General features: G+C 41.1%; 1 protein-coding gene across 1 annotated transcript in view; it reads right to left on the bottom strand.

Moving 5' to 3' along the window:
- GRB2 (growth factor receptor bound protein 2) overlaps nucleotides 1-24,157 on the bottom strand; it is a 48,693-nt gene that overhangs the window by 10,231 nt on the left and 14,305 nt on the right. The gene's annotated exons all lie outside the window — the stretch shown is intronic.

The raw sequence follows: 24,157 nt of genomic DNA on the forward strand, positions 1-24,157 counted from the left end.
TACTGTGTACTTCAAATCTGAAAGCCTATAACTGGTTTCTTTTTAAATTTACCCTTCAATCAGCTTTGTATTTGATCCCCTTCTCCTATTAAGATTGTCTTAAGAGCTCTTTCAAGTCTTAAAGCCGCTCACACTTCTGCTTTTCATTGGGGGTCTGTATCATCCAAAAAGGAACATGGGCATTTCTGCAGATGAAGCAGAACTCCACACACATTTGTGGTCCTCATCTCACCCCCATGAAGCCAGAGTAGTCCAACCTTGACTCTATACCTGTGGCAAGCTCTTCCCAAATCAATGTACTCCAGCTGAAGGGATAGTGACATCCAATTAAGATGCTTTGTTTATTAGCTAATTTGCTTCCATGGAGTAAGAAACACAATATATTTCTATGAAAATTTAAAGAGGGCCTTTTTATTGAACAGTCATATAGTAAGAGTAGCGATGAACACAGATAGTAAACAATTAAGACATAAACACTAAATACAACTTCACAGGGCCCAATTCTAAAGTCCGCTTAATATGCTCATTTTAAATCTGGTAAGTTTAGCTGATTTCAGTAATTTATTAATGATTTCAGACCTCCTGTTAACATTCACATGGTATAGCAAACACTGGTGTCCACACATGCCATTCTCTATACCATTTCTCACACAGAGATATAAAATGCAATAAAGCTTCCCTATATAAAAATGCACTGCATCAGCAGAAATTTGGAAGCCAAACATTTGGAAGCCAAACAATCTAGGAAGAGAACTTCTCTTTGTAGACACTAGACGTGAAGTGAAAATTCCTGCAGAGCTGAAAGCCAAGTCAGTAATTAATCTAACCAAATTGATGGGAAGTAAAGCAACTGTTTCTTTTATGCTAGAACATTTGTGCTTGAGAGGAAGGATATTTTTAGCAGCTACACATGAACCAAGACTGCTATGCAATGGCCTTAAGTCTGTATCTAGCCTCCTATTACAGTAATAGTAAGGGAGTTCTGGACTGCAGCCTGTCAGATTCCTAGTTTGATAAGAGAACTCTTATCAATTCACCCCCAGCTGTCTCCATGGAAACAGAAAAGACAGCTTTTTCTGCAATAGCTTGAAAAATCACAAGAGGTTCTCGGGTCAAACTAGACAATGGCCCAATTTCCACAACACATTAAATCACAGTTTAAAATGAACTATGGTTTCACGGAAACAAGCACTGTGCTGGTGCACCCTACTAAATGGTTCTGGGGGTACTCTTCCCCTGTCACTGCATTACCAAGTGGTGGCTTGTTCTTCCAATCAACCTTTTTGCTGCAAAGACCACCAAAACCTCCAAAGCATAATATATTTTCTGCATTGCCCAGGTTCACCACAGTGAGATCATATGATTTAAATGTGTTATCAGACAGCATCAAAAACACACTAATTCTGTTAATTTTAGGCCGAAAGGCTTTGATTATGTAGTGTTGCTCAAGTGTGAACATGAAGGCTGGCAACATCAACCCCGATCCCCGTCGTATGGGAACCCCTTGCAGACTTCCACAGCACCTGGAGACAGACAGGTTGTGCATCTATAGCAACAACCAGAGGAGGACTGACTGCTGGGAGGAGCACAGGGAGAAGAAATGCCATGGTGCATCTGCAGCAGCACAACTGGATGCCTTCATCTGCTCCAGCTGCAACAAAACATGTTGCTCTCCTATTGGTCTCTACAGCCATAGCGAGCACTATAACCTTTCAACAAATAGTTTGACTTCACTTCCAAAGAAGCACTCCTCTATTGTCTCCTATTGTCTCCTATGTGAACAGATAATATTTTTCCTACATGGAAGACAACCTGCGCGAAAATATTACCAACGCTGAAAATATTTAGAGAATCTCAAAGCTGCCTCTGAAACATCACAATAATGTTAAATGGTGTACACTATATTCTGTCAGTAGTTTCTCTACTTCATTAACGATCAGAGTAAATGGTTTGTTGGGACTAAGCTAGACAAAAAGCTGAAATGCACAGAACATCCTTGCTTACACTACAGAACTTGAGAATGTATTAGGGGATAGTAACAGAAAAGAAATTTACAATTAAATATTTAGCTACTACCCCTTGGGGAAAATCAGAACCAGTCATTTAGCTTCTGACTGCTTCTCTTTAGAGTCATGCATTGTCCTGGATATTACAAACCAAACCAAAAAGCCATTCACTGTTTCATTTCTGTCTGCTCCTTTCACTCACATGTGCCACTTTATTATTAATCTTTTAGTGCAGCCAGTCGTTCTTTTAAGCAGCTCAGCCCTCATCATAGATGCATGCTAACTCCCATGAGCTTCCACCCCAAAAGAAAAAAAAATTCTTAAAAAGAGGAAGCAGAACATTCTAAGAGACAAAGAGCTGCGTTTACTGCGAGTGCAGTGAGCAGTCTGAGAGCACCAGCCTCTTCTAACTAGCTACAGCACTCAGGATGTTATCAAGGAAACAGAAGACTGAACATCCTTCCTTATTTGCAGCTCAATCTACATTTAACAGTGAAACTGAGGAATACAGCATTTATTCAGGGAACATGCATATCAGTCCATACTTAGGTACAGCCTAGTAATATATACACAGCAGCTCCCCATTTCCAATTCTGAATGTCTGCTCAGAGCCCAAACTTGCAACTACGTTACAGCTTAGTAAGTACATACAGTACTATATTTTTGAGTTATTTACCATGGGTAGCTTTTCCTTACTCTTCAAATTACACTTGTTATATCCTGGTATATCCTGGTATATTCCTGTTTCCTCCCACCTCTGAGTACCCTTTAGCAGCAAACTGCCGCTACTTATACAGTGGAACCTCGGGTTAAGAACTTAATTCGTTCCGGAGGTCCGTTCTTAACCTGAAACTGTTCTTAACCTGAAGCACCACTTTAGCTAATGGGGCCTCCTGCTGCCACTGCTGCGCAATTTCTGTTCTCATCCTGAAGCAAAGTTCTTAACCCGAGGTACTATTTCTGGGTTAGCAGAGTCTGTAACCTGAAGCGTCTGTAACCTGAAGTGTCTGTAACCCGAGGTACCACTGTATTAAAAACCCAACAGCCTCCCTTTTGTTTACATCAACCTCAAATGTGTGCACAAGTTTCCAGTGTATTTTGTAAAAATCTCAAGAACTTTCTCATGACACGAAATTAGGCCAGAGGTGGTCTAAATTTAATCGAAACCTAACTTGTGCTTACATTGGTATCTGCTAATGCCAAGTGTCAGAGTGAGAGGTTTAAAGCAGAAGTGTTAGCCCCTCTCCTTTTCACCTGGGTGACTGGTCTGGCACCTCTTCTTGTTCACCTCAATCTCTTCCTGCTGCTCTACCTAAGTTCCTGGTGGGAAAATAAACGAACATGCCAGGCCACTGTGATTGTCAATTGTTTGGTTGCTAGAAACTTAAGGAAGTCTGCAGCTGGGATGTACAAAGCTGGTGCTTTCCCCCCAGGCAGCTGAGTTACAGACCACATAAATTCATTATAATGTAGAATGGCACAGTCCCTTCATAAACCAAGGTGATGTGGTCCCCCGGCCCTGCAGTCATTTGAACATGCTTCTATTATGCTTTCAACGCAATATAGTGAGAGCTGGACCATAAAGAAGGCTGATTGCTGAAGAATTGATGCTTTTGAATTATGGTGCTGGAGGAGACTCTTGAGAGTCCCATGGACTGCAAGAAGATCAAACCTCTCCATTCTTAAGGAAATCAGCCCTGAGTGCTCACTGGAAGGACAGATCGTGAAGCTGAGGCTCCAATACTTTGGCCACCTCATGAGAAGAGAAGACTCTCTGGAAAAGACCCTGATGTTGGGAAAGATTGAGGGCACAAGGAGAAGGGGACGACAGAGGATGAGATGGTTGGACAGTGTTCTCGAAGCTACCAGCATAAGTTTGATCAAACTGCGGGAGGCAGTGGAAGACAGGAGTGCCTGGCGTGCTCTGGTCCATGGGGTCACGGAGAGTCGGACACGACTAAACGACTAAACAACAACAACGCAATATAAGTGTTAGCCATGCATTACAGACGGACCCAACTAGAACATAAGGATAAATACAGGTATTAAGAAGCTCATCAGTTTCTATTCTTTAAAGTTCCTAAACCTTTGTTTTAAACTCAGTACACAAATTCTTAAAATTCATTCCTAGCATTCCCAGGTTTGGTAGTCTGAATGCCTTCTTCCCCTTCCCTTCCTACTAGAATTACTATCATAGTATTGCATTAGGGGGATTACCACTTCTGCTCAACATTAATGAGGTTGAGAATTCTCAGCAAAAACACCGTGCACTTAAAACCAAGATACCATCACCACACTCAGCTTCCTGTAACCAAATCAGGAACTGACACTGATCAAATATCTAAGAATGTGATAATGGGACTAATGTAGCTCTATCTACCTTCTCTGCACCTTCAGAACTCTTAGGTGGGGTTGGGAACTGGACCTGGCAGATACTTGCCTTCCCCACCAGTATGGGTCAACTTTGATTGGGGTGGGGAGCACCATGGTTGAGGATTTATAGAAGCTGTATTTAGTGGACACATGTAGAAAAGACTAAAGAGCTACATTAACTGACATCATGTGGCACCTTCAAAGGGGCGAGCTGCAACTGCTGATCAGCTGATACAGTGAAACTCTATGAAGAAGGTGTGCTGTCAATGCTAATCAGTTGAGAATGAAGCTTCAAAAGGTGCTTGTTTGGCTCTTTTGGAGCTGTGTTCTGCCCCACACCCAGTGTCACATATTCTGGGACCCGGGCCAGGACTAATTAGGCCCACAGGCCAGAGGTTCCCCACCCCTGCTCTTAGGCATTTGTCTTTTCCATATGCTTTGGCACATCTTTTGAAATTGGTCATGCCAATATAAGTGACTTTGATCTGAATAGTCTTTCAGATGACATTGATGATAATCTTCTTTGCATAACCACGTGAAGAGCTTGTTTATCCATCGACTAATTTATGTGTTCTTTCTATATCCATGCCTCTTTCCAGCCATTTCCCCTTAATGTCACCAAGCAACTACCAAAGACAATTCATGCTTTGCCACTAAATGCAGCTTCTGTAAACCCTCAAACATGGCTCTAAAGAGCCATTGCTCAAGAGGCATGGGACAATATTGCTGACCTAGTTTTAACTGTGAAACAAAACTGTATGAAGTAAACAACTCTTTGGTCATGAAAATGACATACATGTAACGCTTCAAAGACATGCATGTGGGAAAAACTACTGATGCTATTTTTTTTTTAAGACAAGGGTGGCAAATCTACAAGCAAGAGCAAACTCACCAAGCCATTTTAAATGGACCACCAAACCGACTGATACCTTCTGAAAGGCATCTCTTCCTGACCTTGCGAAAAGCTCCTCTTCTTCCTGTTGTGTGCTGATGTGCTAGTGCACAAAAAGGGAAGGAACACATTTGCAAGGAAAGGAAGAAGGAAGTATCTTCCTCCCTACTGCAACACTGCAATGGAGAGGAGTGGAAATGCTGCCTTTTACTCTTCACCAAAAGATCTGTGAACAACAAAATACAGTGCCCTTCATCACACCACTGCAATGGTGGGAAGCAGGGAGCTGTTTTCGTGACAGAGGGCATAAGGCCCTCATTGGAGTGGTCGACTTTCAATGCGGTCCTCAGGCTGAAAAAAAGTTCACCTTCCCTGCTTTATAAGGGCTCAGTCAAAATACTGCGTTTTACAAACTTAGGAAAATCTAAAGATTTGTATATTTGACCAAGACAGACTAATAATAATACTAATGATAATATTTTTATTGTTTATACCCTGTCCACCTGGCTGGGTTTCCCCAGCCACTCTGGGCAGCTTCTGGCAAAATATAAAAAATAATAAAATGTCAGACATTTAAAACTTCCCTGAACAGGACTGCCTTCAGATGTCTTCTAAAAGTTGTGTAATTCTTTATTTCCCTGACCTCTGATGAGAGGACATTCCACAGAGAGGGCACCACTGCTGAGAAGGCCTCTGCCTGGCTCCCTGTAACTTTACTTCTTGCAGTGAGGGAACCACCAGAAGACCCTTAGAAGTGGACCTCTGTGTTCGGGCCGAATGATGGAGGTGGAGACGCTCCTTCAGGTATACTGGGCCGAAACCAGTAATAAAAAGAGTATGCTCAAGCTTCCTCCCTACTCTTCAAAAATCAGGACACATCCTTGAGCTCAAACATTTTGGCTTACATAGTCTTATGATTTAGAAAGCAATATAAAATGCTCCATTGGAACTGTATTAACAGAATATTCCAACAGATATCCAATATCGCTCAATATGAGGTTTGTCCATATTAACTGTTAGATTTCTTTTAGCTAACACAACTTACAAAGGACATAAAAAAGAGCTTACCAAAAAAGGGAGATTGGCTTACCAGTCTGTATTTTGAAAAAGCAAGCATACCCTAATTTTGTTATTTCCAGCTATCACTATTTTCACAGCTATTGAAGAAGGGGTTAAAGAAGGGAGTTCTCTCTAAACCTAGAACACTTAACGGAATGAGATGAGAATAATACGATTACCATAATCTACCTCACACATATACAGCTGGGGTCTTGCCTAATCACTCCATTCCAAGACAACCGGAGAAGCTTGACAAGGATAACAGGCCAATTTCCGAGAATAAGCAGCTTTTCAAGGTTTACTGCCCCCCACCCGACCCGCAAAAGCAAGTAAACATGTTTTGCCAGCTCCTTGGTCAAAAAGGCAATCTGCAACAGCGTGCATTGTCTGACATTAAACTAGGAGAACCCACTGACACTGATAAATCTTACAATGTTTATACAACATAAATTTACATTTCTTCTTGGCCGAATATCATATCATATATTTCAATGCAGACTTTCCTTCCGGAAATCAAGCAGAAGTGGTATTCATTACAAGTGACTGGCTGATACACCCAACCCTAAGCTTGCATCCAAGCACAAAATCATGCCATATGGTCATCAACAAAGATCAAGTATGCCATGGAATTGCAGCTCAAGGAAAGGAGTCTAAATACTGCTTTATGTAAATCCTTTTTTTTTCAGAGGTTTGCTATACTGTAGCTAAACAAGAGGACAGAGAATTTTTCGGTGGGGGGGAGGAAAGGGGGAATGGGGTTCTTATATGTAGTGAAAAGATGGCTGAACTATGTTTGGCATTGTTTATTTAACAAACAGCTACAAAACAGTGTTAACTGTACAAGTGCAAAGCCAACAAGGAAGAATTCATGAACGTGATTAATCTGTTACTTTTCCAAAGGGACAGACAAAAACCTCAATTTTATTGCAAATCCACCTGCACAACTGGATCAGTACAGAAGGCCAAGATACTCACCATGTGTAAGTTTTGTCTCTTCCCATTTTATTACATGAAGAGCAGCTGCAATGAGATTTCTACATATAGCCGTATAAAGTAGGATCTCACTTATGTTGCAGGTCTAAAAGTCTGTGGCACACAAAATTAACTACCTGCCTATACTCCAGCACTAAGAAAAGAAATATTTTCAGTCTTCTATTCTTTGGAGCCAAAATATAAACTAAGCTTTTTCTTTGTTTAAAAGAGCAATGCTATCTGTGTTCTGATGAAAATTAATTTTCATTTTAAAGCCACATTAATTGTTTACTAATTGACTTGTCACACAAATATCAATGAGTAACTTGGGCCTATCTATTTAAATGGGCCTACTCTGAGTAGGACTTGGTTGGAGAAAACATTTGATTATTATTTTTTTGTTCTGTTTTTGTGTGTGTTGATTTTGTTGCCCCACAGGGAAATAAGTGCCGTAATATAGTTTCTATTTTCTTCAAAGTTACTCCTAAGAAAAGTTGTCTTAAACTACATTAAAATTATATTGCCATCATTTTACAACCCAGTAGTAAACTCAGAACTGTAGTTCACGCAATCTAAATATGAATCCTAATATTAGATGCTATAAAATCATATTAAATAAAGGACCATACATATAGAAGCAAATCAGACCACAAGTAAGAGAAGATTACATATACCCACTTTACCAAAGTGCAGAATTTGCATATCCACTTCTAATCGAAGTTCATTACTGTATTTTAAAATAATTGTTGCTAAAGCCCACCAATGCTTTAGTCTGTTAACTGCATTACTGCATCTCAGCTTCTTCACTTTTTCTCTGACCTTCTCCAGCTACCTCTTCCACCACATGGACAACACCAAGCCAACAATTAACTGGGGATGTAAACAAATCGGAGAAGTTCATTTCTTGCTCAAGGGCTTAAACAAATGGGACTGATGGCTATCCACAACACTGCAGCAAAGGAGGCTTTCAAAGCAGCCAGCGACAGCTTTCTCTATTGAAATGCATGTGAAATGTAGGTCAACAGCAGCACTAGCCCATTTTCAGCCAAGGACAGGCTGCATTCTGTTTTGAGATTTGTGGCTCATCATAACATGCAGAGGCGCTTTACATCTATAATGGACAATAAGATGGACACAGTAAGATTTTTTTAATTCCCTCAAGAAATGGAAGGAAGGATGATGGGTAGCTGAATAAATTGTTCCAAAAGTATGACAAAAACAAGGATACAACTTAAAGAGATTTATAGTAAACAGCTATGTCCAGAGCAAGCAATTTCTATCACAAGACTCCTTCTTTGCCCACAAAGCCCTTGTTCATATTATCTCTACAACCATTATGGTACATCAGTTGATTAAAAGGATGGTCACAAGTAATATGATTTTGTACGCCCCCTCACAGGAGTTTCTTTATTACAATTTTATCATTGCATCTTTATGTCCATGCTATCCAGCTTCCTAGAACTTACAGTTCTACTTACTTTTAAGGACCACCTCCTTCTATTCAGAGTCACTGAGTACTCCCTATGTGGAAATTGCTTGATGCGGCACACTATTTCCGATGTACTAACATAAAATGCAGTGAGGCTCCCACTGTGAAGCTCTGTCATGCTGCAGGCCAATACAGGGGACATGGAACAGCTGACACTTGAAGGTAGTTTTAAATAGCTGCCATGGGGAGGCTGCATTATGAAAGGCATTCAGGACTGGGAAAGTGTTCTGGGGGGTGGTTATGGAAAATCAGAATAAGCCCCTCTCAACGCCAGCAGTGCTTTTACAATGACAAGCAGAACTGGCCTTACCAAGAGGAAAACGCAAGACTCAGTTTCCATTTATTTAGAAATGCTACTTGGGATATGATCCATCAAAGGCTGCAGGAGAAAAAGCACACAGGTGTGGGAAGAGGAGAGTGGGAGTGAGAAAAGGAAATGGTGCTTTAACAGCTCCAGACATGGTCAGGTTGCAAAGGAACTGTCGAAGAACAAATGCAGACCTCTAGATTTACAGTTCTAGGCAAATTTACCAAATTCTTCCTCTAAGCAGCAGAGAACACCTTGTATATGGTTCCCATGTGGTTCCCCAACCAGGAAGCTTAAAGTGTCAGTCCTGCAGCAGTCCTGTGTGTGTTCAGGCCATTTTCTGGGCAACCACCTTAATTTTATGCTGGGCATCTGTGCTGTGCAATCCACTTTATAACTTGCCTTCATTCTATTATGATTTTATATAAGGTGAGAAGCATGACAGCCAGTCAAACTTTATAAAAGCTCATATAGAAACTTTTCACACATTGCAAGAGAAGTAAAAAAAATACAGATATAGAAAGTTGACCAAGTTGCTGGCTTGATTTCTTACACTCTTGGAACAGTGTCAAGCCAAGAAACTTTCCTTGTATAGGATTTTATTTTTTAACCCTACTTTTTAAAAAAGCATATATTTATGAACCTTCTATCATTCTGGTATACCACAGTGCTTTTCCTTCCAAAGTTGGTAAGAAATAATTTAGCATTCCTCAAATGTTATGAATTTTTATTCATATGTTATGAATGTTTCAAAGTAAAGTCTTGTTATACATGTGCTAATGCCAAAAAGCAACCCAGATTTTTTTACTAACACGACATTCCTAGCTGGTGCATGGCAGCTCACAGGAACTGCCTGAAGCACGAATGCCTCAAAAGTACGGTAGCTCTCTGGTGACTTATGTCTGGGCTGCAATAACTCAAGCTACAGAAAGAATTTAATAACTAACGCAATCAAGTTTGACACGATAATAGCTAAGATTCACTGTCTATTTTGCCCATATTATAGGTGCATTCCCAATTTCACTATAATGGGAAGAACACAAAGAATTTATTCCAAAGTTGTCGAACAGATTTGTATTACTACAGATGGCGCAGAAGCTTCTAATACTACTGAGAAGTTTTTTAAAAGACACCTTTCGGGCCTTGGGAGAAGCAGGATTATAATGATTCAAGGAAGAGTTATTTTCTGATCTTATTTGTGTCCTCTCTCTAGCTCTCCCTTAAATCATAAAGCGCCGCCCAGAAACTTGTCCTTCACATTGGTCTTGAAAGTGCCCATCATAAATTTTATGTGAATTATGCAATAACTTAGTTTTCAGGGTTGAATTAATATATGCCACAGTAACCTTTCCTGGGTTGGGTACATCTTCACTCATTCCACTCTATTTGTTATCAACATTTGATCAAAATACCATCTCCAGCCAACCCGTTATATACACATCTGCTCTGCAAAGTACTTCTGCAATAAATAAAAATGCCCTGTGTGTACAAGCACACAAGTGGCGCTCACTGTCAAGCCTATCCTGTGTAGGCTTTAACGGCTGCTCATATTTTATTAGGGCCAACACAAAGAAACACCAACATGCTTTTCTTATGCTATTCCAAAACTTTTTCCAGCTCTTTCAACTCAATCATTTCCCAAAATTAGTGTTTTTCCCCTCCTTAGTTATGGAAATGCTGTAATGCTCTAAGTGAGGTAGCCCATGTTTTTCCTTTACTTCTATAGTGCTGCTTTGGCAGAGGAACTGGATTATTAAAGGAACTTTCGTATTCAAGATGGATACAACTGCCAAATAACAAACTAGTACAATATGAATTGGCAGGTTACTAACCCTGCAGATCAACAGTGCGGTTCAATGTAGTGCAGTTCAATGTAGCACTAAGGAGATCGTTCTGTCAGCACTAGGATTTCTGCTTGCCCAATGGAAAAATCTCCCCTCCCCTCTCTGTGTATGCAGAATGGCCAGTTGAATCTGGCCCTATATATTGCTACTCACAAGCCTCCAAGGATGATTTTAAAACAGAAACCCTAGCTAAACATTTTTGTGTTCTAGGTCAAGTATCAACTCAGCATACAGAATTCTGGTGTGCTAATGAAGGGAGCGGGACGCAGGTGGCGCTGTGGGTTAAAGCCTCAGTGCCTAGGACTTGCCGATCGAAAGGTCGGCGGTTCGAATCCCTGCGGCGGGGTGCGCTCCCACTGCTCGGTCCCAGCGCCTGCCAACCTAGCAGTTCGAAAGCACCTCCGGGTGCAAGTAGATAAATAGGGACCGCTTACCAGCGGGAAGGTAAACGGCGTTTCCGTGTGCGGCTCTGGCTCTGGCCAGAGCAGCGATGTCACGCTGGCCACGTGACCCGGAAGTGTCTCCGGACAGCGCTGGCCCCTGGCCTCTTAAGTGAGATGGGCGCACAACCCCAGAGTCTGTCAAGACTGGCCCGTACGGGTAGGGGTACCTTTACCTTTTACCTTTAATGAAGGGAGCAGTAATTATGCATTTTCAAGTGTTTGAAATAAATGAATGTTTCCTGAAGGGAACCAGCAAAAATAAAGCATGTACCTTTACCAAGAAAGATTAGCATTATTGAGAAATGGAACTATTTTGATAAGGCACCATCAGTATAAATACTGCACTACAGAATTAATCTAAGCAGAAGGCAGGCCTGTGTCCTAAGAAGCCTATAATCTAAATTCATTTTGGAAAGGGAGAAAGGAAAGGAGAGACATGTAATAAGAGATCAATGCAAGTGAATGTGTTGTCCATAACTATTTGCACCAGGGAGAGGGCTATGAATGCCCTAGATTATGTATAACAGAACGAGCCTGTTGGTTATTTTGTTTTTTAATCACAGGTATGGAAAGCTACATGCAACATTATGCTATTGCTTATGGACTACAGCAGGTGCTTGCACTAGAAAACTATCACGAAGACTCTAAAACAGTAAACACTCCTAATAAGAGAACAAATGTATAGGCAATAGCAGCTTTTAAACATATTTTTAAAAATCTCTCATTCTGAAATCACACACATTGATTTACTCTTAAACTCAGTGCAGCTGTACTACCAACTGGTGTGCAGCTAGAATCAGGCTATGAGATCATGTCACTTTTTTAAAAAAAAGTAAAACATATAACCCACATTTTCCTCTTCAAGTTGAGACATACAAAGCAGCTAAGAAAATCATAGAAAAAAGTGTAACAATGCACATTCTGCTGTTCCCTAGCTCCTCCACTTACTTGTGAATTTCCATTTAAACCCATGTTCAGCACTGTATGCCATAATTTCTATTCCACTTACCGGTTTATCTGTAGCAGGCCTTAAAAGTCAGAAAGACCCCTGTCTTTCACCACACCCCCATAATACAGGGAATAGTAAAAATTACTGATGTGATTCATATCCCCAGTATCTAGTTCTGAACACCAAGCTGATCTCCAGATTTTATGCTTTTAAAAATTAATCTTGCAAGTTAATGAGTGTGAAGAAAAGCTGAGGATCTAAATTAAGCATAAATTAACTGAACATTTATCAACAAACAGCATGAGGAAGGCAGCCCCAAGTGAGAAGTGCTTAATTAATCTCACGCTGCCAACTCAAAAGCTAAAGGGGGAAATACTGTTGATATTTTAGCATAACTAATGTCCTTATCCTAGCTTACTACTTGCCTAGCCAGTAGCCAAAATATATCTTCATATTGTCAACAGCTTTGAAGATGTAGCTGTATATTAATAAGTCTTTCAAGTGATTGAAATGCATAGTACAAATTATTAATTTAAAATATGCATCAAGGCTATTACAGTGGTCTATCTTAACATAGTCATTAAGAGATATCTTACTTTTAAATGAAGCTGAAATAAGAGTTTCTGGACCATAAAAAACAGGGTTCTATAAAAGATTTCAGCTTGCCCTGGTTTTCTATACCTCTATCCCAAACAGAAGTCAGATGTAAGATTCTGCTGCTATTCCTGGTATTTGCAGGTATTAGAATAAAGGGCCATCATTAGAAACTACACCCTGCTTCCTGCCTGCAAGCACTCCAGTGTGTTTTGTATTTCTTTTAGAACATTTATGGTGCGTACTATGATCCATGGTTGAGCCTACATACATGAAGAAAGAAATTGGGAGTGGAGAGACACAACCAAATTGCTTATGTAGCTTGCTAAGATGGCACAGTGAAATATTTTGTTTTCCATGAGGAAAAAAGCCTGGAAACTTTAAGTTAGAATTCCAATGTTGACAGGAAAGTTGACCTTTATACTTTGAATAAGTTACTCATAAGGCTAATTCACAAGATGCTCATATAAATGGCCATATACTTCTTTCTCAGTCCTGTGCAAAGTGCTATTTACATCTGCACTCTAGCACTGATACTTTTAGTTACATGGTATGATAGTTATACATTTTGTTGAGAGTTCCCCGGCATGTGAAGACAGGCTGAGACCAGTAATGGGTCCAACGGTCAAGAAGGCGGTTTCTGCACCTGCTGTTGAGGGAACTGAGAGGCAAATGGGTCTTGCCAACCTAAGAGGGTAGCCCATCCGGGAGTAGGAAAGCTCTGGTCCTAAACCGTCACTGCCTTGTGGGATATCGTTGGGAGAAGATAAGGCTAAGTAGTAAACCCTACACATATCTGGAGCAGAGTCCCTAAGATGGTTGGATGGCACCTTGCATGAGTCCTCCTTCCAACAAATCCTGCAGCCAAGCTGGCATTGCTCTGGTTCCTCTTGGACCACATCAGTGAGGCCGAAAGGGTGTCTTGTCATCTTTGCAGCCCAGGATCTCCATACACAATGCCCAGGCTTGAGCCTTGGCGAGCTCACTTTGGTGTTGCTAACACAGCAGTTTGACTTCACCCTATTGTCTCTTGAAACAGATGGATGCTAACAACATGTACATGTGAAATGATGGCCGGAAGATTGCCTGATACCAAATTAGTTGCCCTTTCAGGACTCTTTTACCCAACCCAGGCTTTCCAGCTAGTTTGAGTCTACTGCTACTGCTCTCCCACACCACTCTGCTTATAAGTTTACTTTTTGCTGTTTTACCTTCTCTCTCAATCTTGGTAGAATTTTTATGACCATTGTGAGCTGTCCTGGTAACTCTGTTAAATTAAATGGGGGCATAAAATGTTTAAATTAATAAATAAAGCAACCACTACCAGAGCAAAGTGGCAGTGCTTCTTTTCAATGTAAGTCTGCACTGTTCTGTTTGTCATTTAAAAAAAACAACAATGTAGCTGCTCTTCCTTTTACTACCTGCTGCAGTGCACTTCTGCCCACACTACGGGACTTCCATTTTTATTTCTTCTCCCATGTAGCACTCCAAAATCTGCTCCCAAGGAGTTGAGAGTAATGTCCCATTACATAACCAGAAGTCCAGCTGGAATCCTTTCCTTGTTCTGGGCATGGTGTGCATATAATTAGCATTCATTATATTAAGATGGGGACGCGGGTTAAACCAGAGAGCCTAGGGCTTGCTGATCAGAAGGTCGCGGTTCGAATCCCTGCGATGGGGTGAGCTCCCATTGCTTGGTCCCTGCTCCTGCCAACCTAGCCGTTCGAAAGCACGTCAAAGTGCAAGTAGATAAATAGGTACCGCTCCAGTGGGAAGGTAAACGGCGTTTCCGTGCGGTGCTCTGGTTCGCCAGAAGCGGCTTAGTCATGCTGGCCACATGACCCGGAGGCTGTATGCCAGCTCCCTCGGGCAGTAAAGCAAGATGAGTGCTGCAACCCCAGAGCCGTCCGCGACTGGACCTAATGGTCAGGGGTCCCTTTACCTTTATATTAAGATGCATTGTCAGGTAAGATATTTAAATAGATTTAAAAGTCAAGGTTTAGCACTGGTAAAATGTCAGAGATTTTCTGGGTAACTATTTTGTATAATTGGGACACTTTTGCAACCCTCCTTCTATGGATCTTCAGGAAGTGCCTATGTGATATCTTATTTGACTCCTACAACCACTATTTGAAGTAAAAGGTAAAGGTAAAGGACCCCTGGACTGTTAAGTCCAGTCAATGGCGACTATGGGGTTGAGGCGCTCATCTTGCTTTCAGGCCGAGGGAACCGGCGTTTGTCCACAGACAGCTTTCCAGGTCATGTGGCCAGCATGACTAATCCACTTCTGGAGCAATGGGACACCGTGACGGAAATCAGAATGCACGGAAACGCCATTTACCTTCCCACCATAGCAGTACCTATTTTTCTACTTGCACTGGGGTGCTTTCGAACTGCTAGGTTGGCAGGAGCTCGGACAGAGCAAAGGGAGCTCACCCCGTCGCAGGATTCACACCGACAACCTTCCGATCGACAAGCCCAAGAGGCTCAGTGGTTTAGACCACAGCACCACCCACGTTTGAAGTAGGCGAAACTGAATGACAAGAGGCTCACCCAAAGCAGGTCAGCAAGATTTATGACTGAATGTGAATTAAAATGCAAGTATTCCCTGTCTAAAAACAGCACTTTATCTACTATAGTACCCTGACTCGTGTCTAATCAAAAACATGACTGAAAGAAGCAAAGATTAGCACATGATCTAGTTAGTCAAAAACTACACCTTCATTTTTCATGTCACCAAAACTGTCCCAGACAGAGATGAAGCAGTAAATCCACTGGCAATGTAAATTTTCAACTACAAGAGTGTTGTACGCTAAATACTAGAAACAAAAAGCACTGGATCTAAAACAGTGACATATTACAATATGGAAACTTGCAACACTAAGTAAGATTACTTTGACCCTATGGGTAAGAGAAGGGATACAAAAGATTAATAGATTTGAACAAGAATGGGAATTTCAGATTTTTTGGAACAAGTATGGGTTGATTGAGTTAGACAGCAACCCCTTTTCTATAAGATTTAACACTAAGATGATTAACAATTAATATGGCATTTATTTTAATCAAGGCCCACTCTAGTCTTGTTTTCCTTTCTCTGGGTTTTTATTTGTACTGGCATGTTATTGTTAAGGTACACTTCACTTGCCTGTTTACTTACTGAGTGACTATTTCTTTACTTTACAGCTTTATTTATGTTTTAATGTTTGCTTGTATTTTTAAAAAAAGAATACTAAATACAGCAGAAGCTTCTGACCCAATGTTTCCTGCACATTGAGTTCCTCTTTCACTGTAACAAGCAATGGAATAAAAAGGTAGACAAACAGCCTATCAGGAAGTTCATATTCATATGCAACATACCCACACACTGAGCTTACATTAAAAGCACACAGCTACAGTATTTACTGAACCAATCATCATCACCACTGACTTTGTGAGGCTAAGTAAAATCACCTCCAAGAGATACTGTTTCCATGACAAAAGCTAGAAGAGTAAATAACACAAGGAAGCATAATGTAAGACGGTGTGGTAAAGATCTAAAATTAAAAAGCCACACTCTCTCAGTGTTAGGGGAACAATGAAATTAATTGCAGGCAAGAGCTAATACATAAGGTATTAGCTGTCATACATGCATATACTGTATATTGTATATGCTGTCATGTCCCACAAAACCTTTAGGGAATCTACTATTTTGCTAAACCTTCAAATTCCAAAAATACAGGAGAATGCTCTGAAATGAATGATATAGTAACACAGGGACTAAATACACAATAGAAATGACAAGGCACAGACTATGCAATCATATATAGGATCAAGAAAATTCTTGCAGAATATACCGTATTTTTCGTCCCATAGGACGCTCCGTCCCATAGGACGCACCTACTTTTTTGGGGGGGAAATAAAGGAAAAAAAATTCCCCTTTATTCCCCCCCCCCCAAACCAGGTCGGGGAAACCGAACCAGGTCGAGGAACAGCGGGATGGCGGCGCTGCGCCTCCCTGCTGTCCCCCGAGCTTGTGGGGCTGGCCGATGTCTGCCCGGTGCGCTCTGCTTCAGCGCGCCCTGCCTGCCAGGCGGCAGGCTGCTATCCGCAGCGTGGGGAGCCCTGCGGGGAACTCCTGCAGGGCTCCCCACGCTGCGGATGTCTGCCCGGCATGAGCTTTCAGCGCGCCCGGCGCTCCGGGAAGTAGGCTGCGGATGTGTTCCTGAAGCCTGGAGAGCGAGAGAGGTCGGCTTGCTCTCCAAGCTTCAGCGAAAGCCTGCATTCGCCCCACAGGACGCACCCAGATTTCCCCTTCATTTTTGGAGGGGAAAAAGTGCGTCCTATAGGGCGAAAAATACAGTAGTCTTAGACACATCCCTGATATTTCAATGAATTAGGTACCAACCCTCTGGAACCCGTCAGAGGGGTGTGACTGCTTGCTGTGGGCGCTGGTGGTGGTCAAATGCTTAAACTTCAGTTCTGGAAGGAGAGATCATATCCCCCAATTGTGCATTGGGACATGATGCAACTCACCACCTACAAGGAAGTGACTTTTTGATAAGTATAAAAAGGATGTAAAAGTCAATGCTATATGGGCCCCCTATGCTGACTTGTTTGTGTAAATAATGAATACCTATTTTGGGCAACCAACTGAATCTTGTACTCTATACCCTGCGTCCTCCACCCCCTTCAGTCTCCTCCATACACACAAGTACACAGTGATCGTTTGTTGCCATTCTTTATTGCTATCTTTTTTATTTCTGTATAAAACATCAAATAGCCAATTTTTGAAAGTTCTTAGAGACTAAGTCAATGCAACATCTATGCAGCAGTAGGATATTTCACTCTCCTTGGTGGAACATTCTAATCAGGAGACCACCACAATTCCTTCACTCATATTTTCATGCAAAGGTCAAGACAGGTTCACAGTAGCAGTCCAACAAAGTACCAGTAAATATTCTAGGTAAGTAGTGGCAAATCTATTGTCTACAGACTGTAGCTCACATGAATGGCTGAAGAGATGCATTTCTCAATCCCAAGACTCTAAATCAGGGTCAGCAAACTTTTTCAGCAGGGGGCCGGTCCAATGTCCCTCAGATTTGGGGGGGGGGGCTGGACTATATTTTTGTTGGGGGGGGGCTGAACGAATTCCAATGCCCCACAAATAACTCAGAGATGCATTTTAAATAAAAGGGCACATTCTACTCAAGTAAAAACACGCTGATTCCCGGACCATCCGCAGGCCAGATTTAGAAGGCGACTGGGCCAGATCCAGCCCCCGGGCCTTAGTTTGCCTACCCATGCCCTAAATGCTCCTTGATACACATACTCTCTCCACCTCCTGGTGTATAAATCTCATGGCCCCCACTACTTTAGAATCATAGAATTGGAAGGGACCATGAGGGTCATCCAGACAAACCCCCTGCAATGCAGGAATCTTTTGCCCAATGTGGGGCTCAAACCCGCAACCCTGAGATTAAAAGTCTCATGCTCTACTGACTGAGCTATCCCTCAGTCCTGATCAGGAAATCATGAAAAAATATATGCACAGAACGGCATTAACTTAAGTGTGTGTAATATGGAAAAGTAATTAATGAACAATGGCTTCTACTGCCAATTTAAGCAACAACTGGATGCTTGCTTTTAACCATCCCACTACCACGAAGCCAACATTCGGTCTAACCTAGGGTAAAGGACCAGATATACCTAAAAAGCTCTCCCAAGGTTTTTAAGAGCAAACATTTGTTTCATATCACTGTAGCTTTGTAATGAAGTGATATCACCTTATCTGAAAGTGTTAAAAAAGGCATTTATATTTGGCATTATGACAAGACACCAGTTGGGCCCAGCTGGTTTATCACAACACTGCTAATATATAACCATAAAGCCTCATTAGAAGTACAGCTATTCAATTAACAGAGCGTCAAACAGCTGTCTGGAAGCCAGTTACTCTAGTACAGCTTCATTTCAAGTGCTTAATCACCAATTCTTTTCTCTAACAGTTAGCTTTATGCAAAAAAAAAAAAAACCTTTAGGTAAGCAAGGCATTTAACACCAGCTTCCCATATTTAAAATATGCTAGTGATGTCAGACCACTAGTCTATCTAGTCTACTAGTATTCCACCTCCAGCAGTAAATTTATAGAGATTTTTCAGGTTTTAAGAATGATCTATATAACACAGGTAAGTCCTAATGTGTGGAGACTGGGAGGGGGAAGGGGTGGCAGAAGCCTAAGGCTTTCTGATCCATTTTGTACACAAATGTGCTGATTTTTCAACGGCATATGCATTTTAACAGGACAAGATCTTGCTGGAAAAACAGCCTTTTAAAAGTAGTCCATAGGAAACAAAGCCTGTTTAGTTCTGCACTACAGAACCAAGCAGGACACATTTTCCTGCACATATTGAGTCTGACGTGTAAGAGGAAAGACAGAATTATCTTATAATCTTTACCTTCTCATGGGAAAACGTAATACATGGGGGGGGGGTAGAAATCTTAATTTATAGACTTACCATTGGGAGAATACATAATGGATTCAGTGGCTTTTTGCTATATCATCATAAGCCTTAAACTATCTACACTGTGGTATTTTTTGAAGATAAATGTTTAAGAATATCTTTTAAAACCCAAGTCTACACATACATTCTTGGAGACTGCATGAAGTCTATTTGTGCTTTAATGAAGAGCAACAAGAGACTGGTTAGTATTCCGTGTTTCAAATACATGGATCAAAGTTTTGTGACTTAGCACTATGAGCCACGAGGCACCAGAGGCTAGAGAGGAACACGGAGAAGTACACAGAAGATATAGTATAGAAATTCTGTTTGCACCTGGAGGAGAACAGTAGGGTTTGTGTGTATGCATTTGGACTCCATTCCATCTTAAGTACTGCTGGATAATGAAGTACTGGATGTGTAGCTGTTTTTAATGGTCATGCTACAAGATGCAAAATAGCATATAAAAAATTCATAGATTACATGGCTCATCCATATACGGACTTCCTTCCTCAGTGATTCCAGAGGTTGGGGGGAGGGGAGCAGAAAGAAAGTAAAGAAATAACTAAGGGAGGACCACTTTTGCTTGCAGCATCAGACATGATATGCCATCTGTAGTTTGCCTACACACTGTTACATTTAAAGGCGGTCATGTTCAAAGCAGCACAATGAATTGGTACAGCTAGTTCAGATGTCACTATTCCAGTTCCAACTCAATAAAGGTGAGTGATAATAGCAACCTACCTTTGGGGTCAATGGCCAGGGATGAGGGGAGTTGTAAACTCAGCAACATCTGGAGGGCCAAAGGTTCCCCACATCTGTGCTAAAATACCTACTCCTGCCTTAAAGGTATAATCTGGCTTGTTTGATTTTCTCCATTTCATTATCACCACCTGGAGGACTGATAGACCGCAGTTAGTTTTCTGCATGCACACAGGTCAAATCTAACTCTGAGCTATGGTTATCACTAAAGAGAACAGGTTTCCTATGAAGACAGTTCTACTTGATTCATTCCTGATATGCTTTGAAACTAAAACTAATTTGAGAGTCTAATCAAGCTGTTCAGATATAGTTATCTATTTTGAGCACGCTGAACTGAGTAATTCCTCTGTCGTGTTATTACTCAGAGGGAAAGTTAATTGGGAATTCTTACAGAACACCCTTTAAAAAAGAAACCAGTGTTCAGCAACTGAACTTCAGACATGTTGCTTTTGAAAACTGAACATAATAACATCAAATTAAATTGGCATTGCTGATTTTAGGTCCTGCTATCAAGACAAATGAGATCTGATTGGTTCAGATCTCAATCAGACACCCAAATCATCCACTATAATTACTGAGATCTGTTGGCTCCTATATAACTCAAGAGTAACCTTCCCTGCCCCCAAGAAAAATACCTGATGAGTAAGTTTCTATACACACATCACACTCAAACTAGTAACATTCTAGTGCAAATGATGAAAGTATCAAGCTGGACTCCCACTGAAACTGAATTCATAATTTTAATCAAGAAGTGTGTAATACTAACAGTACAACTGTAGCATAATTGGATTGAAAGAAATAGTTTTCTAAAATTGCTTTAGTTGTTGCCATAGTATAAATACATACTGCAGTTTGTCCATTAAGATACTGTACATTTTAAGGGCCGATGGAAGCACTGATGCAATGATAGCATTTTAAATATACTGTCAATTGTTTGGAAACACCTGTTTTATTTTATAGTACTTCAGAGCATATCAAAGTTGTTCAGTCACTGCTAGTCAAGTGTCAGGGTCAAGCGCCCTGAAGATGAGCGCCAGTATTTTACAGACATTTTATGAGTCAGCTTACTTTATTATATACATGCAAATGAATAAACTTAGCTGCAGGCCAGAAATGTAGTTTCAGTTCTTAGGCCCCTGTGCAATTTCATGAAGCTTTGCTCATGAAGCATATTGCTCCTGTTTAAATAATTTATTCAATCACACAAAAATGTTCTCTGAGCTAAACTGCTCATGTTTCTAGGTATGTGGAGAAACTGCAAATGACTGACTTTATCCTTATCTTTACAGCTGCCACTGTTCACTCTCTTTTCAGATAATGCTAGCTGCAGAGCAGCCAAGGAAATAAAAGAGCAAAGACCCCTACAGAACGGAGATGTAGGTTAAAGTATGTGCACCAAGTTACTTTGATCTCTGAAGCAACACAGCAAGCATGCAAAGCACCCAGTCTCTGGAAGTTCCCATTCTAAAAAAGGAATGTAATGAAGAAAAAGAAAAACTAAAGTGAGACTACGCAACAATTAGGTTCACAGAAGGGGGAACTTCTACTCGCTTATAACATTAAATTCAGAGGAATACAAAGTCATGGTGTCTTTCTTGGTGAACTTCAGCAGTAACTTGCATTTACCAATACAAAGTTATGGCTTGCAAGACCACCACAGGAGCTCCAACATACAAATGCTTTGCCTACATCATCAAAACACCACACACAATAATTTTGCACTTGGATAAAATGGTCTCTGTATGAAGAAGGAATACGGAACTTCTGGGATGGGGGCCAAATGTGGCCCTCCAGGCTTCTTTACCTGGCCACAGCTCTCCACAGGCCACATATCTTTTTAAGCCACATCCCACACCAATATTGCTTTGCACCCTCCTCAAATCTGGCTGAAACATGTCCTTGGAATTGTGACAATGCTTCTTGCTTGCCTAGATGGAGGATCAAGAGTAATGTGCAAATGAGAAGAAACCAGCTTAATGCACAAAAGGTAAAATTCACATTAACTGTTCTGCCCGCTTTTGGCTCTGGCCCTGCTCAGCAATGGCATGGGGCTGCCGGAAAGTTGCCCAGAAGGGGATGCAGTCAAGTTTCCCCACACTTCCCCAAGTTTTCCAGGCTCATCCCAGATGAGTGCAGCCTTGTGCTGATTTTACTTTGGCCTGCCTGATCCTGTCTGTCAGGAGTCTGGCAAATACATTCTGGAAAGGGTGGTTGAATGTAGAGAAGGAATGAGAGGAGACAGGAAAGCTGGAGAAGGATGATCACGAGAAGGGTCCCAGTGGTCTGAGGGAGCAGTAGCTGGGCACCCACAGGCTCTTTCATCCTGCTGAGGAGCCCAGTGGGTTGGGAGATAGAGATGCAGATCCTAGAGAGGCATCTGAAAGCACGTCTAATTTACTTGTTATACAGAACACCCTTATTGTTTAAATACTCCCCAACCACTTGGCATTCAAACTCCCATTTATCATAATCCATCATTCAAATGATAACTTAACATGGGGATATGTAACTGGCAGATCAGGAAACTTAATCAGGCACTTGTTTGTAGTCTCCAATCCAAAGGACTCAGCTACTTTCCCACACAGAGGAGGAGACATAGCTCTTCAAGCTTCCCCCACCCCAAGTGTGAGTAGCAACGAAGCTCTGGTTGAATCCACCCTGCTTTCTTCCCTAGATGAAGGGAATTTACAAAGGGGAGTCTACAAACATGGGATTCTGCTGTCAAGTCTAAAGTAGGACTTAAGAGAGCACTTTGCCACTTAATTCTACTGATTGTATAACCTAGTCTTCTGACACAAAGAGTGAAGGTGCCTAGGAAGTTTGGAGGGGAGGGTGAGAAATGCAGGTTAGCGTGCCCTTTGTATCCTCTCTGTTCCTACTGGTGACTGTCAGTGGACAGAGTGAATTTGTGGCACTTTAAGCCAAAGAATTTCATATCAATTGCCATTTGAACTATGCATACACATTGCTGTGCATCCTGAATTGTTAAGGCTAACCTTTGATCATAGCCAAGAATGCACCTCACATTACTCCTACCTAACATTCCTGTCTTTAAGGTATAGAGTAGATTAGGTGCTAGTTTGTCCAGCTGAAGCCAAATATAATCTTTTTGTTTTCAGTTATAGACCTTAAGGACTAATATAGTTGTTGACCAATAAAGTCACAAAAAAACTATTTTCCAAGGGGGCTATGAACAGAAACCTTCTCCTGTAAGATTGCTTTATACCTGAATCTCAAAAACACTAAATCCAAGTCTTGCTCTCCACTTAGGAAGTCTTTTTCAGATTTTTTGCCTCGTTCAAATGTTCTTTTCAGGGGTTTAGCTGAATTGTGGACTGAATATTATTTATCTTTGCTTTTTTTGGTATTCATTAAATTTTAAGAAGGTATATTTTACTGATGCAGGAGTCCTATTCCAAGGAAGATACTTAAAATGCTTTCTCTAACTGTTATGAAGATATTTAAGGAAAAACCAATACACAAGTGTGCGTGTCTGGCTTAAAAAAAATCCAACTCAAATTTCATTCTTACATCTATAGTACATTTTTGAGATGAAGACCATTGTAAAATATTTTGCTATTCTGGTATTGAAGACTAATAAATCCTAAAAACACTGGGCAGGATTCACCCAACATCACTCATCAGTGGAAGGATGTAAGTCTGCAACATGGAAAACACATTAGTTGTGCCTTAATGAATGTAATCTGTTAGAATGGGTGTAATTGGCTGCTAATCTAAACATGAATCTGCAGCAACTAATGGAGGTCATATTGTGGAAGGGGTGGGAGAAGTTTGATAGATGGGAAGTTTGATAGATGGGAAGATGAGAAGTTTGACTGCCCTTTGCTCACCACATCCATCTCACATCACACAAATATGTAACCCTAAAAGAAGCTTCAGAAATGCTTTTAAGCAGGAACTGAAAATGCAGCATCAGCATCAGCTCTTTGGAAACAAGACAGTTCTATTTGACGTCTAATCTAAAGGGAAGGAG

The sequence above is a fragment of the Podarcis cretensis genome (genome assembly GCF_951804945.1).
Source record: "Podarcis cretensis genome assembly, chromosome: 2".
Lineage (NCBI taxonomy): Eukaryota > Metazoa > Chordata > Lepidosauria > Squamata > Lacertidae > Podarcis > Podarcis cretensis.